The 10,068-nt window shown below is 54.7% G+C and overlaps 1 long non-coding RNA gene across 3 annotated transcripts; it reads left to right on the top strand.

The window, feature by feature from the left end:
- The first annotated feature begins 1,027 nt into the window (after positions 1-1,027).
- Positions 1,028-9,829, top strand: LOC149125990 (uncharacterized). 3 transcript variants are annotated; one of them, XR_016235039.1, is made up of 3 exons: positions 1,028-2,864; positions 3,021-3,290; positions 6,629-7,242. It is a non-coding gene; the product is annotated as an uncharacterized LOC149125990 (long non-coding RNA). The 3 variants fall into 3 exon arrangements; XR_016235038.1 differs by lacking the exon at positions 6,629-7,242 and adding an exon at positions 3,570-3,734; XR_016235037.1 differs by lacking the exon at positions 6,629-7,242 and adding an exon at positions 8,866-9,829 and having other exon boundaries at positions 1,032-2,864.
- Positions 9,830-10,068: the final 239 nt, after the last annotated feature.

The following is a 10,068-nucleotide window of genomic DNA, read 5'->3' as shown; positions in this document are numbered from 1 at the left end:
GATCCAGCTCCCTGCTGACACACCCGGGAGGCGGCAGACACACCCGGGAGGCGGCAGATGATAAAGTGCCTGAGCCCTGTACCCACGTGGGAGACTTACATGGAGCTCCTGGCTCCTGGCCGGTCACTGCGGCCGTTGGGAATGAGCCAGTGAATGGAAGATCTCTCTCTCTCTCTCTCTCTCTCTCTCTCTCTGTGTGTGTGTGTGTGTGTGTGTGTGTGACTCTGCCTTTCAAATAAATAAATCTTTGGAAGGAAAATAATGACAGAGTAACCTTTGTATTTCTCGTGATGTGACTTCTTGTAGACTGTTTTTCCTCATCGCAGCCAGAAGAGGGAAAACGCGTGCACCTGTCATCGCGGACTGAGCTTCCCTGTGGCACACGTCACCGAGCGCCCTCCACCGTGTGTGCCATGGAGCACACGTGACAGCTCCGTGCTCCGTACCGCACGATAGAGGAAGCCAAGGCATAGAGACACTGGCACTTGTCTGAGGCCACACAGCAGCCAAGCACAGAGCCAGGTCCACCTCTGTCTTCCCACAAACAGAGCGAGCTCCCTGCTGGCTCCGTCCCTTCCAGCGCACAAGGACGGATGCCTGGGAGTAAATCCCGAGAACAAAGGCTTCAGGGCTCGCAGCAGACAGTGTGCTTGGAAGCTGATCTTAGGAAAAGCAATCAGGAGGTGAAATACTTCCAGCTATAGAAAGTGGACATGGCTGTGCACAAGAGAGGAAGTGCACTCAAAACCTTCAACACCAACAGAGCGAGCCCTGGAAACCAAACATACTCAGAATCATCTATGAAATTAAATGATTTTAAGCCAGGGCTCCCAGGTTTCCCGGGGCAGCCCTCCCCGCTGCCCGCCCAGCCCCACACTTGTGCTCCTGGTCCCTGAGGAAATGAGAGAGGGGACGGGGTGCCAGACCCCCTGAGCCTCTGACTGACCGCCTTTCACTCTGCAATGGCAGCGGCTTCCCGGCCTCCGTACCCGTTACGTTCAGTGGATAAATACATGAACTTAGAGGAGATTGGTTTTTTTACAGCCACACCAGAGCATGAAGAAAAAGACCAAAATTGCAGGCAAATTCCACATCCCTCCCTCCCATGGGGAAGGAGCCGCTGGGCCCTGGGGACAAGGACACGGGAGCTGGGCTCTGCCAGGATGGTGCCAGACTCACAGCACTGGGAGAAACCCCGCTGTCCGTTCATGTCCCGAGCTGCAGACATCAGCTGGCACAAGGCAGGAAGAGGCACCTCACAAGCCCAAAGCAGGGCGGCCGAGGGGCTCACAAGGCCGCAACAGACCCTGGGATCAGCAGGAGTCATCCAACTTATTCATCAAACACGTGGCTTTCTGCAGACGTTCATACATGCACAGTGAACAGAACTTCAGCTGTGAAGGATAAAAGACTACACTCAAAAAGAGAGTGTTCCTGCGGTCTTTAGACACCCAGAAATCCCTACGAGGGCTATCAGAACCATGCCTAACGATGCCTGGACTCCTGAAGGCTCACCCTATTTCCACCCAAATCACCGGGGCACGTGCTGCAGCGCCTGGCCGGGAATGGCTGAGCAGATGGTATTATCACACTAACGGAAGTTCATTCTGCAGTACTTGAACAGGGATCCTTTCAGGTTACAGGTTTAGAGAAGTGGAAAGCTGCTCCCAGAGGGTGTGGATCCTTGAGAATTGAACACCAGCAACCTGGGGTGATTCCAGGGATCTGCCGCCATCTCGGCTCTCTGCACCCGCTGAGAGGCAGACGCCCGAGGCTTCACGTTCCCACCTGCCTCCCCGCAGCACAGCCCACCGGCACCACGGCTGGCTTCTTTCCTCCTCTCCCTCCCAACAATGAGGAGGGAAAAACAGGAGATGAAACACACCGTAGTGAGCCGGGCTAGTCGTTCCCGCTGCTTGTTACAAACTTCTGTTTCCTCTTCGTGGGCCAGTTGCTTAGGCACACAACCCTCTGGCCCCAGCCACGGAAGCCCTGAGAGCCCAGTCCCCAGCGCTACCACGGTTCTGTCTGGATCACCTGGGGGCTTCTGGGGACAAGTCACAGCAGTCATGACCACCTTCCAAAAGTGCGGGATTCTTCTGATACAAACGGCGTCAACGAGCAGGAGCAGAATGGTGCTGCAAGTCATCGGTCGTCCGATTAAAAGCACAAGTCTGTGTAAGAGTCGTCACGTTGAAAATGACATTGTGAAACAGCTGGATCTGGATAAACTGTTTCCAGCCCTGACCCATGCTCCCACCCTAACAGGGAGGTCAACAGAGCGGGCATCCAGCAACGCACCAGCCACGGGAACATCTTAGACACTGCGGAGCTCCAACAGAACCACGGCACTCACAGGCAGCTTGGTGACTTAGGAATTAACCCCGATTTTACTTTATTCCTGTATTTATTAAAAACAGCTTTTACTTTTGTGGGGAGCAACTCAGACTAGACTGTTACTGGAATTAAGACTTATTCTATGCATCTGCTCTCCCACAATATGGCGCTGAGAAGGGAGTAACAACTACGCAGCTGCCTCTTGCCAACTTGAGTGATGACCTGCAGGAGCTGATCCTGCTCCTGATTGGAGGAGAGCAGCGTACTCGGCGTGTGGGCAGCAGAGTTGGGATTGGCGGAAGAGGACTATAAAGGAGGAGAGAGACAACATGCACCAGGAACATCTATCCGAATAACACCTGTGCAGCCCCCGAGAGAGCCGGCCGGCGGTGTGCCGCTCCCCCGCGGAAGTGGGGAAAGTGGCAGGGGGAACCGCCCTTCCACAGAGGTGGAAGGGTCGGTAGCCAACCCGGGAAGAACCAGCAGCAAACCCAGGGAGGGCCGAGCAGACAAAAGAACAACGCAGGGTCTTGTGTCGTTCCTCCACGAAGAGGGGGAGCGACAACTTTTATTTCATTTACCTTTTAATAGATAACACATTCATTGGCACAACAATATAAAAAAAAATCTTCAAAGGAGAAAAATAAAAAGGTAAATTAACTATGCCTTTTCTCCACCTCCAGGTTCGTAGCCTTTCTGGCTCCCTAACGCACAAACACCTCACCAGATAACCACGAATTGTTAAACCGAAAGCTGGCTCCCCAGGTATCACCAACAAGCCTGCTGGTGATGAAGACAAAGCCAGGACCGCTGCTTGCCAGGCCAACGACAGCACCGCACCGCCAAGCTTTGCGGGGCTCCCAGGGCAGGTGGTGGGGCTCCGTTCCCAAGAACTGCAAGTGGGGAACCGAAGGTAGCACAGTGCGGCCGCCCAGGACCAGGGGACACTCAAGGTGAGGACTTCGAGGCCAAGAAAACGTGGGCACAAATGTGGATCCTTCAGAGGGAAGGGTTGGGAGTCTTTGGGGGAATTCCTGTGGCACAGTCAGACCATTCGGGTGGGCAGGGCAGACCCGGGAGACAGGGCTAGGGCAGAGCAGAGACCAGTTTCCATGGCAAGCTGTGGGCTCTGCTCCTCGCGTCCAGGCTGAGGGTGGGGCGGATGGGTTTGGTTCTTCTCGTTTTTGTATCTCATCATTCCTCCACACCTCCGTTTTGTTGTTGTAAACCAGACTGCACGTTACCTACACACTCCGATACCCAGAGCCTTGCTTTTCTCGGTTGATGTGATGTCTTCTCACTAGGACGGGAGACCTTCCTCTTCCTTTCAAATAGCTATGCAATATTCCTTGGTATAAAGGTAAACAATCAATTTCATCAATCCCCTGTTGGCCTGCCACCAATCTTTTTAATTACACAAAAATATAGCAACGAATATCCTTGTATTGTGTCATTCCACATCCAAAAGATAACTTATGTGATCGGCGCTGTGGCAGAGCAGGTAAAGCCATGGCCTGAGACGCTGGCATCCCACATGGGCGCCAGTTTGAGTCCCTGCTGCTCCACTTCTGATCCAGCTCTCTGCTAATGCACCTGGGAAAACAGCAGAGGACAGTCCAGGTGCTTGGGTCCCTGCACCCACGTGAAAGACCTGGAAGAAGCTCCTGCCTCCTGGCTTCGGCTAGACCCAGCCCTGGCCATTGTGGCCTCTGGGGAATGAACCGGCAGATGGAAGTCTCTCTCATCTCTCCCTCTCTCTAACCCTCCTTTGAAATTTTTTTAAAGAGTAATTTCTCAGAAATAGCACTGCCAGACCTGAAGGCACGTGCATTTGACCCAACTGTTAGCAGCTTGTGTGGCCCCTGAATCTCACGGCAGTGCCCGGGTCTCCCTGGCCAGTGCTGACCTCAGGGAACCCAGGTGGAAGAGCCCTGAGCCCTCCTTCAGTAGCTCTGGGCAGACAGCTCGCTGCACTCCCTGGCCTGCATGTCCCAGCCCAGCTGCAGTAGCTGAGTGCATCCTACCAGGACAAAGGAGCAGAAGAGGTGAGGAAGGGGTAGACAGTGATGACGAGGGACCAGCACAGGAGACACAGAGCACTGGGAAGGCAGCCACCTCGTGCTGGGAGACAGGCTGGGCGTCTCACTGCACATCCTTAAAAGCAGCAACCTCGTTAGCAAATGCGGCGGCAGGGGCCCGTGCTGTGCACAGTGGGTTAAGCCTCTCGGATGCCCACATCCCATATCAGAGTGCCAGTCTGAGTCCCAGCTGCTCTGATTCCCACCCAGCTCCCTGGAAAGGCAGCAGATTATCACCCAAGCACTCGGCCCCTGCCGCCCAGGAGACCTGGATGGAGAGCCTGGCTCCTGACTTCAGCCTGGCCCAACCTTGGCCTTCATCACCATTTGTGGAGTGAACCAGTGGATGGAGGAGGATCTCTCTCTCTCTCTCTCCCCCTCCCTCCTTCCCTCACTCTTTGTCTTTGTCTCTGTCTCTCTCTCATGCCCTGCCTCTCAAATACATAAATACTGAAAAAAGAAAGGAAGAAAGAAAGAGAGAGAGAAAGTGAGAAAGAAAGAGAAAGGAGAGAGAGAGAAAAGAAAGAGAGAGAGAGAAAAGAAAGAGAGAGAAAGAAAAGAAAGAGAAGAGAGAGAAGAGAGAGACCAGTAGGTAGTCAAGTGCTTTCAGAGTCCGCAGGTTCAATGTGGCCTCCGTCCCCGGCCCCCCATCTGGCCTGGCTGTCTCCCTTGACCCCTTGGCAGAAGCTCACACACCCGAGAGCCAGCAGACGCGTTCTGGAAGCTGCAGGACCCCACACGCGCGGCCCTCTAACAGGGCTGCTTGTTTCACCTGCTCTGCCTTCCAGTCAGCCGCCTCAACCCTGGCGGTTCAAGCAGCTCATCAAGAGACAGCTCCCCATGTCAGGTGATTTGGCTGAAGGACAAAAACAAACAAAAAAAGCAAGTCGTGAAATCCTATCTCCTGCCACAACCTCATCAAGAACTGGGGAAAAAACTGCCGAGCTGTTCACGCAACGGAGGCATTTAGTAAATGTCGGTCGATAAGGTCTATCCAGAAAGTGACTGAAAATAACCACACTCATTGTTAGCAACCAGCATTTGTTCTAAAAAAGGGGGCACTATAGGCTGGCCGGCGCCGCGGCTCACTGGGCTAATCCTCCGCCTGCGGCACCGGCACACCGGGTTCTAGTCCCGGTCGGGGCGCCGGATTCTGTCCCGGTTGCCCCTCTTCCAGTCCAGCTCTCTGCTGTGGCCAGGGAGTGCAGTGGAGGATGGCCCAGGTGCTTGGGCCCTGCACCCCATGGGAGACCAGGAGAAGCACCTGGCTCCTGGCTTCGGATCGGTGCAGCATGCCGGCCGTAGTGGCCATTTGCGGGGTGAACCTACGGAAAAGGAAGACCTTTCTCTCTGTCTCTATCTCACTGTCTACTCTACCTGTCAAAAAAGGGGGGGGGGGCACTATAAATCAGAAAGCACCTGGGCTGGATCACAGGAAGTAGGAGAAGGGAAGGTGAGAGAGTTACCACTCACTGGCTGTCGACACTTGTGTTCTGCCAAGCACAGAGGATTCTTCCACGGAAAATTCAGCTCTAAGAACCGAGGCTTCAGGGTGGGTGCTGGCCACGCAGTTATGTCACTGGCCGGACATCTGCATCCCACATCAGAGCCCAGGTTCCGCTCCTGATTCCAGTGTCTCGCTCAAGTGCACACTGGCAGGCAGTAGGTAACGGAGACCCCCCGGCACGTGGGAGACCTGGGTTAGAATCTCCTCTCCCAGCTGTGGCCCCACCCCGTTCTGCCCGCTGCAGGCGTCTGGGGATCGAACCAGCAGGCAGCAGCATTCGCTCGCTCGCTCGCTCGCTCTCAGATGAACTAATTAACCTATTCTAGGCCAAGGCCCCAAACCATCTGAGTCTCCTTCCTCAGCCTGTGCAGCCCTTGTGAACTCTGAAGAAGATGAGATCCAGGGAGACGCAGAGCCGGGGTGGGGGGGTTCCCCGGGCTTGAGGCTGGGGGGACGTCCAGGGCAGAGGGTGGGAGATCGGAGAGCGGCTGCGGTCGCCACGCTGGAGACTGCCCTGTGCACGTGCAGCTCAAACACAAATGCCTCAGAGCTCAGCGTGTGCTTCAGCTGTGTTGCGGGAACTGGGCACTCGCTCAGCCGGAACGCCCCTCCCTCTGCGTCAGCCACTCCACCATCCCCGAGCCGCGTGCTAACTTGAGGGCGATGACTTGAAGAAGAATTCTGTGCCTGATTTAATTTTCTCCAGGTTTTATAGCTTCAAAATATCTGCCTTTACCATCATGCATGCTCTGGTCTGGATAATTACTTCAACTGATTCCTCACTCCAGTGAACAGGGCATGAAGGAAAAGCAAAACCGTGCACGCACACGGAGGTGCTCGTTTCTGAAGCCATCCAGCAGACAGAACAAGGAAGTCGCCTGCACGTTTTGGAAGCCTAAGATGTGACTGAAGTGGCGACGCTTTACGTGCAGCGTGCTGAACGTTTCTTATTACTTTATCGAGCACGTAAACTTTCACCCTTTTTCCGAGGCAGAGCCTAGAAATGACCTCGCGGAGTTTTGTTCCTTTAAGTAATGGGGCCACACTGTGGTGCAGTGGATTAGCCCACCATCTGCAGTGCCAGCATCCCATATGGGCGCCAGTTCAAGTCCTGGTGGCTCCATTTCCAATCCAGCTCCCTGCAGATGAGCCTGAGAAAGCAGCAGAGGATGGGCCAAGTGCTTGGGCCCTGCACCCACGTGGGAGACTCAGATGAAGCTCCTGGCTCCTGGCTTTGACCTGGCCCAGCCCTGGCCGTTGCCGGTATCTGGGGAGTCAACCAGCAGATGGAAGATCTGTCTCTCCTTATTTCTAACTCTGCTTTTCAAGTAAATAAAATAATTTTGTAAAAGATTTATTTTATTTATTTAAAAGAGTTACAGAGAGAGGTAGAGACAGACAGAGACAGAGAGAAAGAGAGAGGTTTTCCGTCCACTGGTTCATTCCCCAATTGGCCACAACAGCGGAAGCTGCGCCAATCCAAAGCCAGGAGCCAGGAGCTTCTTCTGGGTCTCCCATGTGGGTGCAGGGGCCCAAGCACCTGGGCCATCTTCTACTGCTTTCCCAGGCCACAGCAGAGAGCTGGATCGGAAGAGGAGCTGCTGGGACTAGAACCGGCACCCGTATAGGATGCTGGCACTTCAGGCCAGGGCTTTAACCCGCTGCACCACAGTGCTGGCCAAATAAAATAAATTTTTTTTTAAAAATAAGAAAAAATAAATCAACACCCAAGCCAGGCAGCTGAGGCGTGTGGCTGTTGTTAGGTCTGCTCTCAGTCTCCTTCCCGTCAATCATTTCATTGCTTTCAAAAACTCCAACAAAAGTGGGTTTCACAAAAAGACACAGCTTGATCCAACTGCTGTAAAAATTTTAATTCTTCTATATTTACGGGTAAGTCTGCAAATATGAGAGGACGACGTGCAAAAACAGACTGACAGCCGAGGCCATGGCCTCTCTGTTAAAGGAGTGGGATGTCGGGCGGGCAGTGAGAGAAACAGTTTTCATTTCACTCTGTGTGCTCCAGCCATTCTTTGGTTCACTCCTCAAATGCCACAGTGGCCAGGGCTGGGTCAGGCCAAGACCAGGAGCCTGGAACTCCATCTAGGTCTCCCCGTGTGGATGGGGTGGGGGCTGAGCACCTGGGCCATCTCCCACTGCCTTCCCAGGCACGGCAGCAGGGAGCTGGATGGGAAGTGGAGCAGCCGGGGCTCGAACCAGAGCCCAGATGGGACACCAGTGCTGCAAGCGGCAGCTGAACTTGCTGCACCACACTCGCCAGCCCCGAAGTTGGGATTTTGAGGAGTGGGCATGTTTGTGTGTTACCTATGAGAAAGAATCCAGAATAAAACCCACTGTTTGATGAAAGGCCAGTTGAAAACCAATGCTTAGGCTGGCGCCGTGGCTCAATAGGCTAATCCTCCACCTAGCAGCGCTGGCACATGGGGTTCTAGTCCCGGTCGGAGCGCCGGATTCTGTCCCGGTTGCCTCTCTTTCAGGCCAGCTCTCTGCTGTGGCCCGGGAGTGCAGTGGAGGATGGCCCAAGTGCTTGGGCCCTGCACCCCATGGGAGACCAGGAGAAGCACCTGGCTCCTGCCATCGGATCAGCACGGTGCGCCGGCCGCAGTGCGCCAGCCATAGCAGCCATTTGGGGAGTGAACCAATGGAAAAGGAAGACCTTTCTCTCTGTCTCTCTCTAACTCTGCCTGACGGAAGAAAAGCAAAGCAAAGCAAAGGAAAGGAAAGGAAAGGAAAGAAAACTAATGCTTCCGTGCCTGCTGGATGCTACACGGTGACAGTGGCCAAAGCACTGCCTGCTAGCGAAGAAGACAGCTGCTGTCTGTCTGTCTGTCTGTGTGCACAGAGCCACCAGTGAAAAGGGACGACTCCAAGCAGAGAGCTTCACGGCTCCAAGCTCACTGCTCCGTCGCTTGTGTCTTCCTGCAGGCAGACAGTGCCACACAGGAGCCACTGCGCGACCCAGTCCAGCCACATGCGCTCCCACGTCCTCGTTCAAAGCCGTCTTCGTGCTGTTAGCCTTCCGTCCTCGCTCTGCCAGAGTGGCGTCTGCCTGCCTGCCCGCGCCCAGCCTGCCTCTCCCTTCCTGCCCACTGGCCGGCTCTCTCCCTGGCTTGTCCACAGGGCAGCCTGCGCTGAACCTTGTAGTCCACGCAAACTGTTCCAGGAAAACACGCATTGAGAGCAGGCCCCTGCACTTGGTCAGAGAATCCACTTAGCCCTCCCCTCCAAGGCTGGATCACCTTGGGATGCCTGGAGGCCATCGCCCCATCCAGCTCAGCCAGGACCACAAGCCCTACCGCGTTCCAACACAGGAGTGGGACAGGACAGCACCAACAAAGTTTATCATCCAGCAAAACCCCTGGGTACCCCGCCACCCTCTGGTTTAGTCACCACTGAACGTATTTATTCGGGATATTTGGAGACTTTTTCCACTTTGTATTGTAGTAGAACATAGCACGGCATGTCACTTTACACCTTTTAAGCATACAGTTCCATGGCATTGAGGACCCCGGCAACACTGCGACCATCAGTGCCACTCACATCCAGAGCTTTCCTGCCAGCTCCGGTAGAAAGGCAGGGCCCGCTGGGCAGTAACGCCACATGCTCCTCCCCAACCCCAGCCCCTGGCACCCACTGATTTTTCTGCCTCCACATGTATGAGGGTTCCGGGCCCCTCTGTGCCTGGCTTCCTTCGATCAGCACAGTGTTCTCAAGGTTTCCCTGTGTTGTAGCCATCCTGGAATTCTGTCCCTGTTCATGCCTGTATCGGGCGCTGTGCTTGGTTTACCCACTCACCACAGTGGACGCCGGGGAGTTCCCCCACTGTAACGGGCGTGTTTTACTTCTGTAACTTTGGGCTGGGGACGCCTGCCAACTCAGCATGGAGTTTGGTTTGAAGATGCAGATCTGTCTTTTGCAAGTGCCCCATGGCTCACTGTCCCGGCCACTGTGCCCTGTGGGAGGTGTAAACCCACAGCCGGGCAGCTTTTCTGGTCAAAGACATGACCGTCTGCTGGTGCCAGCGATTCCACCTAACACACACAGGCACACATGCACACACAGGCACACATGTGCACGTGTGTGCACACACACACACGCCCACATTCACAGACTACATTGACCCCCAGT

This window comes from Oryctolagus cuniculus, chromosome 6, assembly GCF_051225735.1.
Source record: "Oryctolagus cuniculus isolate XC-2025 breed Fujian yellow rabbit chromosome 6, ASM5122573v1, whole genome shotgun sequence".
NCBI classification, from domain to species: Eukaryota; Metazoa; Chordata; class Mammalia; order Lagomorpha; family Leporidae; genus Oryctolagus; species Oryctolagus cuniculus.
The sequence above is the reverse complement of the archived record's forward strand: the minus strand, read 5'-3'. Positions and strand labels throughout refer to the sequence as shown.